This window comes from Bufo bufo, chromosome 2 (genome assembly GCF_905171765.1).
Source record: "Bufo bufo chromosome 2, aBufBuf1.1, whole genome shotgun sequence".
NCBI classification, from domain to species: domain Eukaryota; kingdom Metazoa; phylum Chordata; class Amphibia; order Anura; family Bufonidae; genus Bufo; species Bufo bufo.
Genome location: NC_053390.1, coordinates 619,187,813 through 619,211,689, shown reverse-complemented (window position 1 = coordinate 619,211,689; position 23,877 = coordinate 619,187,813).

Sequence of the window (23,877 nt, the reverse complement as noted above, 5' to 3'; positions counted from 1 at the left end):
TGTAGTTGTAGCTTGACACTTACCTTACCTACATTTTAGTATATCAAGGGGAGAAAAACTGAACTGGATCGCACATCCACAATACTATGCTTAGATATAATTAAACTCACTTCTCAGCGCAATATTAAAGTGTATAGCCCCCTACACTGCATGCTGTACAAGAGGCATTAGTGTACATTTTGATCAAAAGGCATAAGCCCACTCACCACGCCAAGGTTGCCTCTTTGAGTGGGACCTACTCTGACAAAAAAGGCGCAGCACACTGCTGTGACAAAGCGTCACTGCCCTAGTAGGCGGCAGGACCCAGGAGTCAAACAGCAACCCTGCTGTCTGACACTGCCAACCATGGCCCTGGGTCCACCAACCCACGAGCCTCTTGTACAGCATGTAGTATAGGGGGCCGTACACTTTAATGTTGCGCTGAGAAGAACATTTAATTAGATCTAAGCTTAGCATTGTGAATGCACGATCCAGTTCTGTTTTTCTCCCCTTGATATATACATGTTTAATCTTTCTTCTTTATTACTGGTATCAGCACTCCTCCCATTCAGCACAGGTGGTTTTAATCACAAAAGGCTGCATATAAGTGGTAATTGACCTGCAGTTCCTGTTGGCAATGGACATGTTATGTTAGACAACTGTTCACATGGTGCAGTACTGCGTGTGGCCTTTGTTTTTGTGGAGCTGCGCTGGTGGGTTGGTGGGACCCAGGGCCATGGGTGGCATTGTCAGACAGCAGGTACTGTTTAGCTACTAGGTCCTGTCGCCTACTAGGGCAGTGCCGCTTTGTCCCACTCAAAGAGGCGACCTTGGCGTGGTGAGTGGGCTTATGCCTTTTGATCAAAATGTACACTAATGCCTCTTGTACAGCATGTAGTATAGGAGCTGTACACTTTAATGTATAATATATAATATATAAAGACCTTAGAGATATGAAGGTTTGCCTAGTTGCTTTTCAGCAGCTCCTGCTTTGTCTAGAAAACTTTGTCCTGAACTATTTCCTAAATTTGTGAAATTTAGAATAAGTGAAAAAGGTCTTTGAGACAGATATGGTAATGTCTCTAAGTAATTCCTCTGGACTTTAGTACACACAGTCCACCTCCCTCTCTTAGGTTATTTACAGGGTGACTTACTTACTGCATATTAAATAGAGTTATATTAATAGTTTATTGTGCTCAAGAACAATTCTTGTTTCCAAGCACATCACATAAAATCATAAGATTTGTAGCATGCCTACTATTGCCAGTTCAGTGTTTCGGCTCCTCTGCCTTCTTCCTGGGCATTTTTGCTCCACTCACTCACTCACTCACTCACTCACTCACTCACTCACACTTTTGAAATATGGGTGGCAAAGTTGGTGTGGTTAGCTATTATAATGAGTTTCACTCCAGATTTCCCTTCAGGGACCCTTGGACCCGGGATTTAAATTATTTCGGTTCAGATAGCCGGATGGCTAATGGATTCCCGTTTGCGGTCTGTTTTAAAATATAACGTTTATTTACTATTCTTTAAAAATATATACGGGAAGACAAAAAAAGAAAAGGAAATGTCTTAAAATTAAAGTGCACTTGTGCTTGGCAGCAATCAGTATTTTGTTTGTTGGTAATTTACTGCTTGTGTTTGCAGTCACTCTTTCTTCATGTAACTACCTCTCTATCCTAAGGAATAATTCCTGATCTACTTTCCTCCTCCGGGTTTATGGAAAAATAACCAGATGACAGCTCCCTGTCAATCCTGCACCGGAGAGACTCTAATATATATAGCTATGTTCCTTTGTTCAACTTAGGTGGATAGAGGGTTGCTGTTTGTATCGGCTACAGCCGGTGTCTGCAGCTCACCGGGAGCCGAACACCAAGCACACACACTCGCTTAAAACCTAACTAGCAGCTCCCCCGACATGTTTCACCAAAGATGTGGCGTCTTCAGGGGCAATGGAGCTTCTATAGTAGCTCCATTGCCCCTGAAGACGCCACATCTGTGGTGAAACATGTCGGGGGAGCTGCTAGTTAGGTTTTAAGCGAGTGTGTGTGCTTGGTGTTCGGCTCCCGGTGAGCTGCAGACACCGGCTGTAGCCGATACAAACAGCAACCCTCTATCCACCTAAGTTGAACAAAGGAACATAGCTATATATATTAGAGTCTCTCCGGTGCAGGATTGACAGGGAGCTGTCATCTGGTTATTTTTCCATAAACCCGGAGGAGGAAAGTAGATCAGGAATTATTCCTTAGGATAGAGAGGTAGTTACATGAAGAAAGAGTGACTGAAAACACAAGCAGTAAATTACCAACAAACAAAATACTGATTGCTGCCAAGCACAAGTGCACTTTAATTTTAAGACATTTCCTTTTCTTTTTTTGTCTTCCCGTATATATTTTTAAAGAATAGTAAATAAACGTTATATTTTAAAACAGACCGCAAACGGGAATCCATTAGCCATCCGGCTATCTGAACCGAAATCACTCCAGATTTATCACTGAGACTCTTTAAAAAAAAAAAGTCGCTAAAGAGTCACAATCTCACTTCAGTAGGAGGGTGCAGTAAGAAAACTGGAGTAGCTTTTCTAGAAAAAAGTGTTAGATTTAAAGAGGTTTTCCGGGATTTTAATATTGATGACCTATCCTCAGGATAGGTCATCAATATCAGATCAGCAAGGGTCCAACACCCGGTACCCACAATGATCAGCGCTGAGCACACGTGGTGACATCATCAGTTATGATGGTGAGGTCATTACGATCACTGCAGGTCCTTTGACTGATTTTTTTCAATCAAGATGGGAGCTGATAGCCTCTCTGTGATAAAGTGGATGAGGTGAGTATATATATATTTTTTACTTTCATTCACCATTTTAGAAAAAAAATTGATTTGTTACCATGAAGAGCAAGGAAATTTGGCTTTGTGGCCAATCAATTTTTTTGTGGAATTCAGATCAAAGTCCACTTCTGATACTTGAATTCGCTGAACACTAGTTTATTACCTTCAAACCTTTGAAAAGTCTGTTAATCCTCTTCTTCACTAGTATCCTGGTTGTAAGATTGGCTGGAACATTTTGATGACCTGTTATTATCTTAAAGGTGTGATATGAATTTATTCCTCTACTGGTACGTGCTGTGTTGCTTAATCTTTTTTTACCTTTACAGTTTAATTTGTGCAAGAAAACTTTCATGATTGCAACTTCCAAAAACATATATGGTATATACCTCTGTCACTTATAAAATTTTATTGCACACAGTAAATCATCATTTGATCAATTAAAATTTTAGCTATTATTTTATTTTTCCAGTTATAAAGTAATTCATATGTAAGTCAACAAGTATAAATAGTTTTGCATGCTTCCATTGAAATAATGGTAATAATTATAATTAACTTGGATCACTCTGTAGAGAGTTATTTTTACTCGACAATTATAAGTCTGACAAGTATAAATTTTCTTACATTTGCTTTATGCTTTATGAATAATTTTGAGTTCACCTAGTGAAGATTTTGGTTTGGAGACTTAGGCCTCTTTCACACGGGCGTTGCGGGAAAATGTGCAGGTGCGTTACGGGAACACCCGCGATTTTTCCGCATGAGTGCAAAACATTGTAATGCGTTTTGCACTCGCGTGAGAAAAATTGTGCGTGTTTGGTACCCAAACCCGAACTTCTTCACAGAAGTTCGGGCTTGGGATCGGTGTTCTGTAGATTGTATTATTTTCCCTTATAACATGGTTATAAGGGAAAATAATAGCATTCTGAATACAGAATGCATAGTAAAACATCGCTGGAGGGGTTAAAAAAAAATATATAATTTAACTCACCTTAGTCCACTTGATCGCGTACCCGGCATCTCCTTCTGGCTTCATCTGATCTTTGTGCAGCAACAGGACCTTTGGTGACGTCATTCCGGTCATCACATGATCCATCACCATAATAAAAGATCATGTGATGGATCATGTGATGACCGGAATGATGTCACCAAAGGTCCTGTTGCTGCACAGAGATAAGATGAAGCCAGAAGGAGATGCCGGGTACGCGATCAAGTGGACTAAGGTGAGTTAAATTTTATTTTTATTTTTTTTTAACCCCTCCAGCGATGTTTTACTATGCATTCTGTATTCAGAATGCTATTATTTTCCCTTATAACCATGTTACAAGGGAAAATAATAATGATCGGGTCTCCATCCCGATCGTCTCCTAGCAACCGTGCGTGAAAATCGCACCGCATCCTCACTTGCTTGCGGATGCTTGCGATTTTCACACAACCCCATTCATTTCTATGGGGCCTGCGTTACGCGAAAAACGCACAAAGAGGAGCATGCTGCGATTTTCACGCAACGCACAAGTGATGCGTGAAAATCACCGCTCATGTGAACAGCCCCATAGAAATGAATGGGTCGGTATTCAGTGCGGGTGCAATGCGTTCACCTCACGCATCGCATCTGCGCGGAATACTCGCTCGTGTGAAAGGGGCCTTAAAGTGGAAGACTCATGCAACTAAAGGGCTGCTATCATTTCTTCATTTAATGAATGCTGAGAACCCTAGTAAGTTATTTGGGTCAGTACTGTGTATGGTCACAAATAAATCAGTACATGACTCACAGAGGATTGTCCGTGGCATTTTTGTATTGAATAAGAAAATGTATTCCATGCAAGGGCGCAATCATTTAACAATGATTAGCCTTAAATGAATCCTTTAGGTTGGGGCTATACAGCAACATGTGTAGCAGAACCGCAAGTTGCAGAAAAGTTGTGTGACAAAATTATATGCTGAACTCAGAGAAAGTCAGAGATAATTGGCAGGTGAGTTGCATGTCACATGTAACCTGCATTAAAGACAATGGAGAAAAAAGTTGTATGCACTTGGGATCTTTGACACAAAGTCCATCAGGTCTGGATTTTGTGCGACTGACATGTTGCAGTACCCAGATATCATGTGTTACACTGAGACACCATTGACAATCATTAGATCCAGTTAGTGCAACATACGGTATATTGCCATGTAGCGCCAGCCTTAAGCAGATTCAGAATTTAATACAGGAATGAACATGGAAAATTTACTGTGTTTCACAAAACTGCATTGTCCCACTGTACTTTGTGCTGGCAATCTGAATAGGAGTCTGATGCATTTGTAAAATGCATTGGTTGCTCCTTCCACACGCCACTACTTATCTGTGATTGACAGATTTCTCCATATAGAGGTGATGGGGAAAAACTGTCAAACACAGACAGATTGTGTGAGGGAGGAGTAACCAATGCATCTTATGAATACACCTGACCCCTACTCATCCCCATTATGAAGTAAAATGCTGCATTAGAATTTTTGGTGTTTTGTGATAATGATCCATTTCACTATTTATTCACACTGTATTTAACCACCTCCGGACCGCCTAACGCAGATTCGCGTTCCGGAGGTGGCAGCGCTGCGCACAATCACGCATATGCGCGTCATCTCGCGAGACGCGAGATTTCGCTCCAAGCCGGCCCGCGCATGCTCATCGCGGGCCGGCAAAAGTTAAAGAAGAAGTTCGTCACCAGCCTGCCAGCAACGATCATTGGCTGGCAGGCTGGCGATTTTCAAAAAATCCAATCACAAGTCATATAACAGATCATATTAGTAAATAAGGCTTGTCTGCTCCTGGCTTGTCTGCTCCTCTGCTGGTCCTTTTCGTCGGTTGGATCCAGCAGAGGAGCAGAATGAACTGTGAGTACACCAAACACTACACCTTAGCCCCAGATCACCCCCCTGCACCCCAATTAACCCTTTGATCACCCCTTTGATCGCCCCTGTCAATCACTAGTGAAAGGAAAAAAAGTGATCAGTGTAAACTGTCACTTTTTTTTTTTCACTAGTATTGGCTGTTAGGTTTTAGGGATAGTTTAGGCCCCTTGGTTAGGTAGTTTAGCGTGAGTTAGCGCCCAGCCCACCGCACCGCAGTCACTTATTCGCTGTTTAGCGTATCGCTAATCAGCATTTGTACTTTTATAGTATCTGTAAGTGATCAAAACTGATCACGGTCAGATCTATAATAGTATTAGTGTCACCTTAGCTCGCCCTCCACCCAAAACGCAGTGTTTGCCCGATCAGGCCTGATCGGTCGCCCACACGTGCGTTCACCCGCGCCCGCCCCACCGCAGTGACAAAAAATATATATTTTTTTGAACACTGCACATTCATTTTACACGCACTGCGGCGATAAAAAAATCAGTTTTGATATTTTTTATCAACCGCAGCGGCCTCCGGTACTTCGCTAGCCTCCCCTTTGTAAGACAGGCTTGCTTTTTTTCTTGGGTAGTCTCAGGGAATACCCCTAAATTTAGTAGTCCAAAATGTCAAACAGGGGGTATTCTTCTGAAGAGGCCTACAGGATTCTGACCCAGTCGGATGAGGAGTGGGAACCCTCATCTGACGAATCTAGCGGGTCAGAATATGAACCTGTAGAAAGCAGTGGCTCTCTGACCCAAAGTTCGGACGAGGAGGTTGAGGTCCCTGGCAGCACCAGGCGTACCCGGCCCCGTGTCGCTAGACCACAGGTTATGCAGGATCCGCTTCAAGAGCAGCAGAGTGGGGCTGTCGCTGCCGGATCACGTGGTGAGGCATACACCAGCAGCGAAGCCCTCCCTGTACCTAGTACCAGCACTGCCGTACAACATGGTGACGTGGCGAGCACCAGAAGGGCAGTTGAAGCTGGTACGGTGGCACGTGCAGTAGTTACCCCGTCGCAGCCACCGCACAGACAGGCCCGTAGAGCCCTTAGAATCCCTGAGGTGCTGGCAAACCCTGATTGGCAGTCACCAACTTCAGCCGCACCTGTAGTTCCCCCTTTCACCGCCCAGTCTGGAGTTCGGGTTGAGACGGCTCAAATCGGTTCGGCCCTGGGATTTTTTGAGCTGTTCTTGACTGCGGAGCTCTTGGACTTAGTCGTGGCAGAGACAAACCGGTATGCCACACAATTTATATCCGCCAACCCGGGAAGCTTTTATGCCCAGCCTTTCCGGTGGAAACCAGTCCAAGTTTCCGAACTTAAATTTTTTTTGGGCCTTCTCCTCAACATGGGCCTGACAAAAAAGCATGAATTGCGGTCATATTGGTCCACGAACCCGATTCATCACATGCCCATGTTCTCTGCTGCTATGTCCAGGACACGATTTGAGGCCATCCTCTGTTTCCTGCATTTTAGCGACAACACCACCTCCCGTCCCAGAGGCCACCCAGCTTTTGACCGGCTCTACAAAATTCGGCCCCCCATAGACCATTTCAACCAGAAATTTGCAGATTTGTATACCCCCGAGCAAAACATCTGCGTAGACGAGTCCCTAATACATTTTACCGGGCGCCTTGGCTTCAAACAATACATCCCAAGCAAGCGTGCCCGGTATGGGGTCAAATTGTATAAGCTCTGTGAAAGGGCCACAGGCTATACCCACAAATTTCGGATCTATGAGGGAAAAGATCAGACCCTGGAGCCGGTCGGTTGCCCTGACTACCTGGGGAGCAGTGGGAAGACAGTCTGGGACTTGGTGTCACCCTTATTCGGCAAGGGGTACCATCTTTATGTGGACAATTTTTACACAAGTGTGGCCCTCTTTAGGCATTTGTTTCTAGAACGGATTTGCGCCTGTGGCACCGCGCGAACTAGTCGCGTGGGCTTCCTTCAACGGCTTGTAACCACCCGTCTTGCAAGGGGGGAGAGGGCTGCCTTGTGTAACGAAGAACTGCTCGCGGTGAAATGGAGAGACAAGCGTGAAGTTTACATGCTCTCCTCCATTCACGCAGACACGACAATCCAAATTGAGCGAGCAACCCGTGTCATTGAAAAGCCCCTCTCAGTCCACGACTATAATTTGCTCATGGGAGGGGTGGACTTCAATGACCAGATGTTGTCTCCGTATTTAGTTTCCCGCAGAACCAGACGCTGGTATAAGAAGGTGTCTGTATATTTAATTCAATTGGCGCTGTATAATAGTTTTGTTCTCTACAGTAAGGCTGGGAGAACAGGATCCTTCCTCAAATTCCAGGAAGAGATCATCGAGAACCTTCTATATCCAGGAGGTTCCGTGGCCCCATCCACCAGTGTAGTTAGCCGTCTACACGAGCGACATTTCCCCAGTGTCGTTCCTGGTACCTCAACCCAACCGTCACCCCGATAAAGATGTCGTGTCTGTAGCAGGAGTGGAATAAGGCGTGACACCCGCTATTTCTGTCCTGACTGTCCTGACCACCCTGCCCTATGCTTTGGTGAGTGTTTCCGGAAGTACCACACACAGGTACACCTAGCATAGGGATTGCATCTCACAGGACAGGCACACAGGGCTATTAGGGCCCTTTTACTCTCAGCTGCTGCAAACCTCTCCTTTCACCTGGGATAAAGTGCATAACGTACTTCGCCACATCTTTGGGCGATTTGCGCTTTGCACATTGTCCCATGGGGAAGGAGAGGTTTGTTCTATAAAGGTAAAAAAAAACTAAACAAAAAAAAAATTACCGGTAAGTAAAAAAGTTAAAAAAGTTTTAAAAAGTTAATATGTTCTGTTCTAAAGTTAATAAAGTTATTGCGTTGCGGCCTGGTTTTTTCTTTTTTGTTTTGTTTTTTTTACCTTCCAGGTGGACCAACCGATCGACTAGCTGCAGCACTGATGTGCATTCGGACAGAAGCATTGCGCTGCTGTCAGATTACACGCAAGTCGGTGTATGCGGCGCTGCAAGACGAGATTTCTCCTCTGCAGTAAAAGATACGTTTGCCGAGGCATATGAGCTGAGGAGGTGGCGGTGTTCATATACTTTGGCAAACACTTTGTATATATATATAAAAAAAAATCCCGGCAATGATTTATTCATCCACATCGATTGATGTGAATGGAGAAATCTGGTTTGCCAGGGCATACGAGCTAAGTGGGTATGGATGTTGGGCGGAGCTCCTATGTCCTGGCAGACGCCTTTCCCCTCCTTTTTCTTTTTTTGGCAGAGATTTTTTCATCCACATTGATCGATGCGAATGAAGAAATCTGTGCCGTTCATTTTTTTCTTTCAGCCCAGAGGCTGAACGGAAAAAAAAAATCTCATTACCTGTATGCTCAATATAAGGAGAATAGCAGAAACTCCTAATGCTGGGCATACATGTAATGATTGCGGAGACCCTCAAATGCCAGGGCAGTACAAACACCCCACAAATAACACCATTTTGGAAAGAAGACACCCCAAGGTATTCGCTGAGGGGCATATTGAGTCCATGAAAGATTGAAATTTTTGTCCCAAGTTAGCGGAAAGGGAGACTTTGTGAGAACAAAATCAAAAAAAATCAATTTCCGCTAACTTGTGCCAAAATTATTTTTTTTCTATGAACTCGCCATGCCCCTCATTGAATACCTTGGGGTGTCTTCTTTCCAAAATGGGGTCACATGTGGGGTATTTATACTGCCCTGGCATTTTAGGGGCCCCAAAGCGTGAGAAGAAGTCTGGTATACAAATGTCTAAAAATGCCCTCCTAAAAGGAATTTGGGCACCTTTGCCCACCCAGGCTGCAAAAAAGTGTCACAAATGTGGTATCTCCGTATTCAGGAGAAGTTGGGGAATATGTTTTGGGGTGTCATTTTACATATACCCATGCTGGGTGAGATAAATATCTTGGTCAAATGCCAACTTTGTATAAAAAAATGGGAAAAGTTGACTTTTGCCAAGATATTTCTCTCACCCAGCATGGGTATATGTAAAATGACACCACAAAACACATTCCCCAACTTCTCCTGAATACGGCGATACCACATGTGTGACACTTTTTTGCAGCCTAGGTGGGCAAAGGGGCCCACATTCCAAAGAGCACCTTTCAGATTTTACAGGTCATTTACCTACTTACTACACATTAGGGCCCCTGGAAAATGCCAGGGCAGTATAACTACCCCACAAGTGACCCCATTTTGGAAAGAAGACACCCCAAGGTATTCCGTGAGGGGCATGGCGAGTTCCTAGAATTTTTTATTTTTTGTCACAAGTTAGTGGAAAATGATGATTTTTTTTTTTTTTTTCATACAAAGTCTCATATTCCACTAACTTGTGACAAAAAATAAAAACTTCCATGAACTCACTATGCCCATCAGCGAATACCTTGGGGTCTCTTCTTTCCAAAATGGGGTCACTTGTGGGGTAGTTATACTGCCCTGGCATTCTAGGGGCCCAAATGTGTGGTAAGGAGTTTGAAATCAAATTCTGTAAAAACTGACCAGTGAAATCCGAAAGGTGCTCTTTGGAATATGGGCCCCTTTGCCCACCTAGGCTGCAAAAAAGTGTCACACATCTGGTATCTCCGTACTCAGGAGAAGTTGGGGAATGTGTTTTGGGGTGTCATTTTACATATACCCATGCTGGGTGAGAGAAATATCTTGGTCAAATGCCAACTTTGTATCAAAAAATGGGAAAAGTTGTCTTTTGCCAAGATATTTCTCTCACCCAGCATGGGTATATGTAAAATGACACCCCAAAACACATTCCCCAACTTCTCATGAGTACGGAGATACCAGATGTGTGACACTTTTTTGCAGCCTAGGTGGGCAAAGGGGCCCATATTACAAAGAGCACCTTTCGGATTTCACTGGTCAGTTTTTACAGAATTTGATTTCAAACTCCTTACCACACATTTTGGCCCTAGAATGCCAGGGCAGTATAACTACCCCACAAGTGACCCCATTTTGGAAAGAAGACACCCCACGGTATTTCGTGATGGGCATAGTGAGTTCATAGAACTTTTTATTTTTTGTCACAAGTTAGTGGAATATGAGACTTTGTAAGAAAAAAAAAAAAAATCATCATTTTCCGCTAACTTGTGACAAAAAATAAAAAGTTCTATGAACTCACTATGCCCATCAGCGAATACCTTAGGGTGTGTACTTTCCGAAATGGGGTCATTTGTTGGGTGTTTGTACTGTCTGGCCATTGTAGAACCTCAGGAAACATGACAGGTGCTCAGAAAGTCAGAGCTGCTTCAAAAAGCGGAAATTCACATTTTTGTACCATAGTTTGTAAACGCTATAACTTTTACCGAAACCATTTTTTTTTTACCCAAACATTTTTTTTTTATCAAAGACATGTAGAACAATAAATTTAGAGCAAAATTTATATATGGATCTCGTTTTTTTTTTGCTAAATTTTACAACTGAAAGTGAAAAATGTCATTTTTTTGCAAAAAAATGGTTAAATTTCGATTAATAACAAAAAAAGTAAAAATGTCAGCAGCAATGAAATACCACCAAATGAAAGCTCTATTAGTGAGAAGAAAAGTAGGTAAAATTCATTTGGGTGGTAAGTTGCATGACCGAGCAATAAACGGTGAAAGTAGTGTAGGTCAGAAGTGTAAAAAGTGGCCTGGTCTTTCAGGGTGTTTAAGCACTGGGGGCTGAGGTGGTTAAAAAAAAATATGAAATCTTGCATTTTTCACTTTGTCCACTAAGCTTCATTATTGTGGTCTCTACAGATTTGGTAGTGATCACTTCTCAGCAGTCATCTCCTTATTATCACATACAGGATTACAATGAAAGATAACACCTCTGTATACACAGTAGATAACACAGGATCCACCAGTTACCTTAGCTTAAATTTGATTAGGACTGATCATTGCAAATCAGGATATTGTACTGTATGTCAAGCTAAGAGGAGAGGTCAGGAAGGTTACATTTCTATCAGTAACTTGTTTTAATTAGTAAAAAAAACAAAAGTATAAGGGTAGGTGAAACATTACGCTTAAAATGTCCACTTTTATGAAAATAGTGCATAATCACTATATACGGTAAATGCAGATTTATAGACAATATTATAGTCCAGGCTATGCTCTCTGAATTACATTTATCTCTTACAGCTGCACATACACTGCGTGCAGAATTATTAGGCAAATGAGTATTTTGACCACATCATCCTCTTTATGCATGTTGTCTTACTCCAAGCTGTATAGGCTCGAAAGCCTACTACCAATTAAGCATATTAGGTGATGTGCATCTCTGTAATGAGAAGGGGTGTGGTCTAATGACATCAACACCCTATATTAGGTGTGCATAATTATTAGGCAACTTCCTTTCCTTTGGCAAAATGGGTCAAAAGAAGGACTTGACAGGCTCAGAAAAGTCAAAAATAGTGAGATATCTTGTAGAGGGATGCAGCACTCTTAAAATTGCAAAGCTTCTGAAGCGTGATCATCGAACAATCAAGCGTTTCATTCAAAATAGTCAACAGGGTCGCAAGAAGCGTGTGGAAAAACCAAGGCGCAAAATAACTGCGCATAAACTGAGAAAAGTCAAGCGTGCAGCTGCCAAGATGCCACTTGCCACCAGTTTGGCCATATTTCAGAGCTGCAACATCACTGGAGTGCCCAAAAGCACAAGGTGTGCAATACTCAGAGACATGGCCAAGGTAAGAAAGGCTGAAAGACGACCACCACTGAACAAGACACACAAGCTGAAACGTCAAGACTGGGCCAAGAAATATCTCAAGACTGATTTTTCTAAGGTTTTATGGACTGATGAAATGAGAGTGAGTCTTGATGGGCCAGATGGATGGGCCCGTGGCTGGATTGGTAAAGGGCAGAGAGCTCCAGTCCGACTCAGACGCCAGCAAGGTGGAGGTGGAGTACTGGTTTGGGCTGGTATCATCAAAGATGAGCTTGTGGGGCCTTTTTGGGTTGAGGATGGAGTCAAGCTCAACTCCCAGTCCTACTGCCAGTTTCTGGAAGATACCTTCTTCAAGCAGTGGTACAGGAAGAAGTCTGCATCCTTCAAGAAAAACATGATTTTCATGCAGGACAATGCTCCATCACACGCGTCCAAGTACTCCACAGCTTGGCTGGCAAGAAAGGGTATAAAAGAAGAAAATCTAATGACATGGCCTCCTTGTTCACCTGATCTGAACCCCATTGAGAACCTGTGGTCCATCATCAAATGTGAGATTTACAAGGAGGGAAAACAGTACACCTCTCTGAACAGTGTCTGGGAGGCTGTGGTTGCTGCTGCACGCAATGTTGATGGTGAACAGATCAATACACTGACAGAATCCATGGATGGCAGGCTTTTGAGTGTCCTTGCAAAGAAAGGTGGCTATATTGGTCACTGATTTGTTTTTGTTTTGTTTTTGAATGTCAGAAATGTATATTTGTGAATGTTGAGATGTTATATTGGTTTCACTGGTAAAAATAAATAATTGAAATGGGTATATATTTGTTAAGTTGCCTAATAATTATGCACAGTAATAGTCATCTGCACACACAGATATCCCCCTAAAATAGCTAAAACTAAAAACAAACTAAAAACTACTTCCAAAAATATTCAGCTTTGATATTAATGAGTTTTTTGGGTTCATTGAGAACATGGTTGTTCAATAATAAAATTAATCCTCAAAAATACAGCTTGCCTAATAATTCTGAACTCCCTGCATATTTTTGGTAGTTTGACCAAATTTCTGAATGGAGGCGAAACAATTTCATTCACAGGCCAATGCTTATACTAAATGCACTGCTCAAAAAAATAAAGGGAACACTTAAACAACACAATGTAACTCCAAGTCAATCACACTTCTGTGAAATCAAACTGTCCACTTAGGAAGCAACACTGAGTGACAATCAATTTCACATGCTGTTGTGCAAATGGGATAGACAACAGGTGGAAATTATAGGCAATTAGCAAGACACCCCCAATAAAGGAGTGGTTCTGCAGGTGGTAACCACAGACCACTTCTCAGTTCCTATGCTTCCTGGCTGATGTTTTGGTCACTTTTGAATGCTGGCGGTGCTTTCACTCTAGTGGTAGCATGAGACGGAGTCTACAACCCACACAAGTGGCTCAGGTAGTGCAGTTTATCCAGGATGGCACATCAATGCGAGCTGTGGCAAGAAGGTTTGCTGTGTCTGTCAGCGTAGTGTCCAGAGCATGGAAACGCTACCAGGAGACAGGCCAGTACATCAGGAGACGTGGAGGAGGCCATAGGAGGGCAACAACCCAGCATCAGGACCGCTACCTCCGCCTTTGTGCAAGGAGGAACAGGAGGAGCACTGCCAGAGCCCTGCAAAATGACCTCCCGAAGGCCACAAATGTGCATGTGTCTGCTCAAACGGTCAGAAACAGACTCCATGAGGGTGATATGAGGGCCCGACGTCCACAGGTGGGGGTTGTGCTTACAGCCCATCACCGTGCAGGACGTTTGGCATTTGCCAGAGAACACCAAGATTGGCAAATTCGCCACTGGCGCCCTTCAGTCTTCACAGATGAAAGCAGGTTCACACTGAGCACATGTGACATACTTGACAGAGTATGGAGACGCCATGGAGAACGTTCTGCTGCCTGCAACATCCTCCAGCATGACCGGTTTGGCATTGGGTTAGTAATGGTGTGCGGTGGCATATCTTTGGAGGGCCGCACAGCCCTCCATGTGCTCGCCAGAGGTAGCCTGAAGGCCATTAGGTACCGAGATGAGATCCTCAGACCCCTTGTGAGACCATATGCTGGTGCGGTTGGCCCTGGGTTCCTCCTAATGCAAGACAATGCTAGACCTCATGTGGCTGGAGTGTGTCAGCAGTTCCTGCAAGACGAAGGCATTGATGCTATGGACTGGTCCGCCTGTTCCCCAGACCTGAATCCAATTGAGCACATCTGGGACATCATGTCTCGCTCTATCCACCAACGTCACGTTGCACCACAGACTGTCCAGGAGTTGGTAGATGCTTTAGTCCAGGTCTGGGAGGAGATCCCTCAGGAGACCGTCTGCCACCTCATCAGGAGCATGCACAGGCGTTGTAGGGAGGTCATACAGGCACGTGGAGGCCACACACACTACTGAGCCTCATTTTGACTTGTTTTAAGGACATTACATCAAAGTTGGATCAGCCTGTAGTGTGTTTTTCCACTTTAATTTTGAGTGTGACTCCAAATCCAGACCTCAATGGGTTGAAAAATTTGATTTCCATTTTTTTATTTTTGTGTCATTTTGTTGTCAGCACATTCAACTATGTAAAGAACAAAGTATTTCAGAAGAATATTTAATTACCTCAGATCTAGAATGTGTTATTTTTGTGTTCCCTTTATTTTTTTGAGCAGTGTATAACTGTACTCATTTCTCAGCTGAGAGCAGGGCTATCTACAGTACTGTATGTAGAGGCTTGCAGGGCTCTGAATGCAAACAGGACTGTAAGCCCTACTTCATCTTCATTTCACTTTACCCAGGCCAAGGAGTGAAAACTTAGACACTTTTCACTCAAACCACAGTACAGATGTTTAGAATTGAGCCACTGTGACTGATTCCAGGAGTAAGGCTAGCTGAATTATCCTCCCTCTGCCATAAGTTGCAGATTCCATGTAAACATTGCCTCATTGAGTTTTAACATTGGGTGCCCGCTACTCATAAACTATAAGGGGGTAATTTATTAAACAGAAATACGCCTAAATCAAGATTATTTCAGCCGCAGATTGTTGCGCAATTATCCTTTGCGCCGCGATCTGCGACTTCTCTCCGCTCAGGCCAGGTCTAAAAAAGTAGGCATGGCATCGGCGGGGAAGGGGCCGGGCCAGGAGGCCTGTCTCATATAACATTTTCTACATATGTTTTAGGCGTAGAAAAGGGTCTAAATGTAAGACAGCAAGGAAGCTATCTTATATTTGGAAGAGGCGGAGGATGCGCTGAAGTTCAGTAGAGGCCGACACCTCTACATAATTTCGGCATAAACCACTGCTAGTGCAGGGCTTTATTAAGACCGGTGTCTGAAAAGTGTTTAGGAGTTGCATCCCAAATTTGCTATGGACTATCTTGCTACAGTCTATTTTTGCCTCTTAAAAAGACACACATTTTTGCTACAAGACAATTTTTCAGACTTAAAGGGGTTGTCCGGGATCAAACTAAATTTTTTAGTTTAGACCAACCGATTGGAGTGAGCGTGGGCAAGGGACCACTCTGATTGGTCCCTTGTCAGCACCCGGTGATGACTGGAGGGGGCGGAGCTTAGCAGTATCTCGGCCAGGCTAGTTACCGTTTGTATAATTAGCTAGGCTGGCAGTGACGTCACAGGGCTCCCTGAGCAGCGGAAGAGGAAGCTTTCCTCCTCTGCAAGGGACCCGGTACGTCACTGAGTGAAAGAAAACCTTCACTTGCGTCAGAGAATTTATTGGAGCCAAAGGGGGCATTAGAAGTAAGTTTATCAGGTAGGACATGGGTGTTGTTGATGTGTGCGACACTGCAGTACTATAGGACAAAGGTCCCAAATCCCGGACAACCCCTTTAAGTGACTTTAGTTGTCTATCTGTTCTCTTTTCAGAATTGTGACAGACCATTAGTCCAGTACTAGTGTTGGTCGAGCACCAAAGTGCTCGGATGCTCGAGTAGAACACCTCGGGATGTTCGGGTGCTTGGTAATGGAAGTCAATGGGAGAACCCGAGCATTAACCCAGGAAACACTACTGAAATGGTTCGGGAACAGCATGGGGAGGATGTCTGGATGCATCTTGGAACGATGTTGTCTGAGTAGTACGCCACGTTTACAGACTGACAATAATACGCACAAAACCAAAGATAAAATTGATTTTAGAGGAAAAACTGTTAGGAAACATTCTTTCCCGTATATGTACTTGTATATAACATAGTAACATAGTAAAATAGTATATAAGGCCGAAAAAAGACATCTGTCCATCCAGTTCGGCCTGTTATACTGCAAGTTGATCCAGAGAAAAGCAAAAAACCCCTGTGAGGTACAGGCCAATTTTCCAAACTTAAGGGGGAGGAAATTCCTTCCTGACTCCAATAAGGCAATCAGATAACTTCCTGGATCAACAACTCCTCTCTAGTAGCTATAGCCTGTAATATTATTACACTACAGAAATTCTTTCAAGCCCCTCTTGAATTCTTTTATTGTACTCACCATCACCACCTCCTCAGGCAAAGAGTTCCATAGTCTCACTGCTCTTACCGTAAAGAATTCTCTTCTATGTTTGTGTACAAACCTTCTTTCCTCCAGACGCAGAGGGTGTCCCCTCATCACAGTCAAACCCAAGGGCAGAATATAGAATATTTGACACAGTCCTGACCTCAGTATCTGAGGAAAGGGATTTAGGAGTAATTATTTCAGAAGACTTAAAGGTGGGAAGACAATGTAATAGAGCAGCACGAAATGCCAGCAGAATGCTTGGATGTATAGGGAGAGGTATAAGCAGTAGAAAGAGTGAAGTGCTTATGCCACCGTACAGAACACTGGTGAGACCTCACTTGGAGTATTGTGCGCAGTACTGGAGGCCATATCTCCAGAAGGATATAGATACTCTAGAGAGAGTTCAGAGAAGAGCTACTAAACTAGTACATGGATTGCAGGATAAAACTTACCAGGAAAGGTTAAAGGACCTTAACATGTATAGCTTGGAAGAAAGAAGAGACAGAGGGGATATGATAGAAACTTTTAAATACATAAAGGGAATCAACTCGGTAAAGGAGGAGAGCATATTTAAAAGAAGAAAAACTACCACAAGAGGACACAGTTTTAAATTAGAGGGGCAAAGGTTTAAAAGTAATATAAGGAAGTATTACTTTACTGAGAGAGTAGTGGATGCATGGAATAGCCTTCCTGCAGAAGTGGTAGCTGCAAATACAGTGAAGGGGTTTAAGCATGCATGGGATAGGCATAAGGCTATCCTTCATATAAGATAGGGGCAGGGACTATTCATAGGATTCAGATATATTGGGCAGACTAGATGGGCCAAATGGTTCTTATCTGCCGACACATTCTATGTTTCAATGTTTCTATGTCACAGTCCTGGGGATAAATAGATGATGGGAGAGATCTCTGTACTGACCCGTGATATATTTATACATAGTAATTAGATCTCCCCTCAGTCATCTTTTTTCTAAAGTGAATAACCCTATTACTTTAGTTGCCCTCCTCTGAACCCTCTCCAGCTCTGCTATGTCTGCCTTGTTCACAGGAGCCCAGAACTGTACACAGTACTCCATGTGTGGTCTGACTAGTGATTTGTAAAGTGGTAGGATTATGTTCTCATCATTGGCATCTATGCCCCTTTTGATGCAACCCATTATCTTATTGGCCTTAGCAGCAGCTGCCTGACACTTTTTTTTACTGCTTAGTGTGCTGTTTATTAAAATTCCTAGGTCCATTTCCATGTCAGTGTTACCCAGTGCTTTAACATTTAGTATGTACGGGTGATTTGCATTATTCCTTCCCATGTGCATTACCTTACATTTGTCAGTGTTAAACGTCATCTGCCACTTCTCTGCCCAAGCCTCTAATCTATCCAGATTCATCTGTAGCTGTATAGTGTCCTCTTCAGTGTTAATTACTTTACACAGTTTAGTGTCATCTGCAAAAATTGATATTTTACTGTGCAAGCCTTCTACAAGATCATTAATAAATATATTGAATTGAATAGGGCCTAATACTGACCCCTGAGGTACTCCGCTAGTGACAGTGACGCAATCTGAGTGTATACCATTAATAATCACCCTCTGTTTTCTATCATTGAGCCAGTTACTTACCCACATACAGATGTTTTCTCCCAATCCGAGCATTCTCATTTTATATACTAACCCTTTATGCGGTACAGTGTCAAATGCTTTGGAGAAGTCCAGATATACGACATCCATTGATTCGCCGCTGTCAAGTCTAGAACTTACCTCCTCATAGAAACTGATTAAATTAGTTTGACATGACCGATCCCTCATGAAGCCATGCTGATATGTTATTTGCTTGTTTTCATTGAGATCCTCCAAGATAGCATCTCTTACAAAACCTTCAAACAGTTTACCCTCAACAGATATTAAACTTACCAGCCTATAGTTTCCGGGGTCTGTTTTTGCACCCTTTTAAAATATTGGCACCACATTTGCTATGCGCAAATCCTGTGGAACACTCACTGTCGTATAGAGTCTGTAAATATCAGAAATAAGGGTCTGGCTATGACATTACTTAATTCTCTTATAATACAGGGGTGTATGCCATCTGGCCCTGGCGATTTGTCTATTTTAATCTTTTTAAGTAGCTGTTGTACTTCTTACTGGGTCAGACAGGGCACTTTTAATGGGGAATTTACTTTTACATTCTGCATTTCATCTGACAGTTTATTTTCCTCAGTGAATACAGTGGAGAAAAAAATATTTAATAGCTTTGCTTTCTCCTCGTCGCTCTCTGCAAGTGCTGCCAAAAATTACAAGGAAGAGGCACTCCAATACAACCTGTATATCACATAAAGGAGGGCCTCATTCACATTGTGGTACAATTGTTCAGGTTGTGGGACTCCTACACATAAAGCCTATGCACTAAGGGAAAGGGCTGCCAAAAATTACAAGGAACCGGCACTCCAATAAACCCTTTATTACACATAAAGGAGGGCATCATACTCACCCTTGAAAAATTATGATTGATGGCCTGCTGGTGACCCTCAAAAACAATAGGAGCAAGGGCCTGCTGATTAGTTGACCATCTAGCTTTCTGGTGTGTACCTGCACCTCTACCACTGGTGTACAACACTTCTTTGACTTTTCTACCTAACTGCGGCACAGTGTCCAATAAAGGCCTGCGAGCCGAAAACGTTTACACGTACTGCCACTTTACCTATTTTTCTGAAATAAAAAGGAAAATACTTTGATCAAGACAAACATCTGCTGTGATTTATGTCTATAGATACTTGGGGTGGGAACCATATGCACAGCACAAAATTCCCAGAGTGCGACAAAGGGCCTGCTGCAGGGCTAACCATCTAAAAAAAATTGTGGGTGAGGGCCTGCTGCCGAGCTGACCATCTAATAAATTTTGTGGGTGAGTGCTTGCTGCCGATCTGACCATCTAAAAAATGTTGTGGGTGAGTGCCTGTTGCCGAGCTGACCATCTAAAAAAAATTGTGGGTGTAGGCCTGCTGCCGAGCTTACCATCTAAAACATTTTGTGGGCGAGGGCCTGCTGCTAAGCTGAACCTTTAAAACATTATGGTTGAGGGCCTGCTGCTGAGCTGACCCTCTAAAACATTATGGTTGAGGGCCTGCTGGTGACCCTCAAAAACATTATGGGTGAGGGCCTGCTGGTGACCCTCTAAAACATTATGGGTGAGGGCTCGCTGCTGAGCTGATCCTCTAAAACATTAGGAGCGAGGGTAGCCTAATAAGCATGTTAATATGATGAAGGAGGAGGACGAGAAAAGGGAAATTGAACCATATACCCGTTTTAGTGGTGGAAGGGGGGCATGGGAATACAGTGTATTCAATACATCATAAAAGCCACATTTAGAGTGCCTTTATGTTCAGCCGCTTTCCTCTGGTGAAGTAGAGAAGTCAGGGGCAATCCAGGCCTTGTTCATTTTTATAAAAGCTAACCGGTCAGCATTTTCAGTTGAAAGGCGGATGCGCTTATCTGTTATTATGCCACCATCAGCACTAAATACACACTCTGACAAAATGCTGGCAGCGGGGAAGGCCAGCACCTCCAAGGTGTAGAGCGCCAGTTCGTGCCATGTGTCCAGCTTGGACACCCAATAGTTGTAAGGCACTAAAGGATCATTTAGGACGCTGACACGGTCTGCTATGTATTCTTTCACCATCTTCCAAAACTTTTCCCTCCTTGGCCGCTCTTCAGGGTAAGGTTGCTGGCGGGGTGCCATGAAAGTGTCTCATGCCTTGGAGAGTGTTGCCCTGCCTTTGCTGGAACTGCTGTGTGTTCCCCTTGTCTCCCTCCCTCGGTTGCCTAAGGAAGTACGGGCTCTGGTTCCAGCGTTGTCAGATGGAAAATTTTGGAGCAATCTTGCAACAAGTACCTTCTGGTATCACTGAGGATGCTGACAGTTTCTGCTACTTACTCCTTCACCATCTTCTAAATTGTTTCCCTCCTTGTGACACTAGGCCACGCATCAGGTTGAGGGTGCTGGTGGGGTGTCATAAAACTGTCCCAGGCCTTGGAGAGTGTTGCCCTGCCACTATTTGAACTGCTGTGTGTTCCCCTTGTCTCCCCTCCTAGGTTGGCCAAGGAACTACGTACTCTGAAGCCAGCGTTGTCAGCTGGAAATTTTTGGAGAAATTTTTCCACATGGACTTTCTGGTATTGCACCATTTAGCTAGTCCTCTCCACCACAGGAATGAGAGAAGAGAAGTTCTCTTTGTAGCGGGGGTCGAGAAGGATGAACAACCAGTAATCGGTGTTGGCCAAAATGCGCACATCGCGAGGGTCACAGGAAAGGCAGCCTAACATAATGTCAGCCATGTGTGAGTCCCAACAGACAAGACTTTGCTGTCCTCATCAGGAGGATGACTCTCAATCTCCTTTTTCCTCTTCTACCCATCCACGCTGAACAGATGGAATAAAAATTCTATAGGTACTACCCTCTGTAGCGAAGACAACCATATCCTGCGCCACCTCCTCCTCATCATCATCCAATTTGCGCTGAGAAGACGAACTGAGGGTGGTCTGGCTATCACCCTGTGTACTGTCTTCCCCCATTTCCACCTCTTCCACATGCAAAGAGTTAGCTTTAATTGTGAGCAGCGAGCATTTGAGTAGACACAGAAGTGGGATGGTTACGCTGATAATAACGTTAGTGCCGCTCACCATCTGTGTTTATTCCTCAAAGTTGCGGAAAACCTCAAAGAGGTCAGACATCAATGTCCACTTCTTGCTTGTGAAGAGCGGAAGCTAACTGGAAAGGCGACAACTATGTTGCAGCTGGTATTCCACTACTGGCCTCTGCTGCACACAAAGCCTGGCAAACATGTGGAACATGGGTGTGCTGGCAATTGCAAGCGCTGCTGCAGCTTTTCCAGACCAGCGGAATCTGTCGATGACTTGCGTAAGTGGGCACACACGCGGCGCACCTTCACCAGTAGCTCAGGCAAATTGGGGTAGGTTGGACCACTAGGTTGAATACGTGGGCTAGGCATGGTATGTGTGTGAACTTGCCGAGCTCCAAAGACGCCACCAAGTTTCGGCCATTATCAGATACAACCATGCCTGGTTGTAGGTTGAGTGGCGAGAGCCACAGCTCAGTCTGGTCCCTTACACCCTGCCACAGCTCTGTGACGGTGTGCTGTTTGTCACCTAAGCAGATCAGTTTAAGCATGGCCTGTTGCGGCTTCCCCACTGCAGTGCTACACTGCTTCCAGCTACTGACTAATGTCTGACTGGTGCTGCAAGATGATAATTCAGAGTTGGAAGTGGAGGAGGAGGCGGAGGAGGAGAAGGGGGGGGGGGGGTGGAGCCACTAACGTAGGGGGCGGCGAAAACCATGATGGAAGTAGGGCCCGCAATCATTGGTGTCAGTAGCACCTGTGCAATCCCAGGGTATGACTCACTCCCGGCCTCCACAACGTTCAACCAGAGTGCCCTCAGGGAAATGTAGCGTCCCTGGCCAAAACCACTAGTCCATGTGTCAGTCATTAAGTGGACCATCCCAATTACTGCATTGGTCAGGGCACGGGTGATGTTACGGGACACATTGTGGTCTAAGGATGGGACTGCACACCGTGAAAAATATTGGCGGCTGGGGACAGAGTACCGTGCGACAGCTGCCGCCATGAGGCGGCGGAAAACCTCAGTGTCCCCAAGCCTAAATGGCAACATTTCCAGGGTCAGCAATTTGGATAGGTGCGCATTTAGTTCTATGGTCTGTGGGTGGGTGGCTGGGTATTTGCGTTTTCATTCAAAGGCCTGGGGTGTAGACATCTGTATGCTGCTCTGGGACACAGAAGTGGATGTGCTAGCTGATGGTGCTTGCAAAGGTCTAGGTGCATGGTGGGAGGCATCCGGGCCCGCGTCTTGGACAGCACATAACACAGGGGAAGAGGAGGCAGTGGTGTGACCCGCAGACACTGGTTGTGGACCCAGGCGTTCAGCCCACTTATCAGGGTGCTTTGATGCCATGTGGCGGATCATGCTGGTAGTGGTATGGCATTTTGGTATGGCACAGGTGCAAATGACAATTCTTTTATCGTCCGCACTTTCCTCAATAAAGCGCCAGACTGCGGAACACCTACCCCTTGGCAAGGGAGATTGCCACAAGGGGGTGCAGTTGTGGGGCTGTTTGTGGCCCGCCTTCTCTCTTTTGCCACCCCACTGCCTCTTCCAGACTGTTGCGGTGCTGCGGATCCCTCCCTCTCTGTACTGCTGTCCTTGCTCGGCTTGCCACCTTCCCAGGTTGGGTAAGTAACTTCATCGTCTACCACCCCCTCTTCCACTTCCTCACTCTGGTCATCCTCCTGACTTGTTGACCTAAGAACAACCTCAGTTATTGACAACTGTGTCTGATCGTCATCATGAACCTCTTGAGACACCAATTGCAGTTGACTTACTGTATTGGCAACTGTGTCTCATCATTATCATCCACCTCGTGAAACACTAATTGCTGTTCCCCACCGTCATCTTCTTCTGACTGTGGATGCTCTAGAGTTTGGGAATCAGGGCACAAGATCTGCTCATGTCCCTCTTCAAACGTGCTTGGCGAGATGCCCAAATTAAGGAATGGTGATGAAAACAGCTCCTCGGAGTATCTGAGTGCGGGATCACTTGTTTGCCAAGACTCTCCATGGTGGGTGGAATCATGTATCAGGGTGAGGATTCTGTTGACCAGACTCTTGGCTACTGAGACTGGACTTTGTGGAAGACAGGCAGGTGCTTAACTGACTGGAAGCATTATCTGCTGCAATCCAACCGACTACCTGGTCGCACTGGTGTGACTTCGAGAATGGTGTCCTGTGCTGCCCTGCAATCTGGGACATGAAGCTAGGTATCATGGATGAGTGTGTTTCTTGTGCTCTGGCAGCAGGCACAGTTTCACCGTGCCCAGGGCCTTGGCCTCTGCGTGCACCATCAGCAGCACGACCACTTACTGCTCGCGCTGCGCATATTGAATCATATACAGTGGGGGAAATAATTATTTGACCCCTCACTGATTTTGTAAGTTTG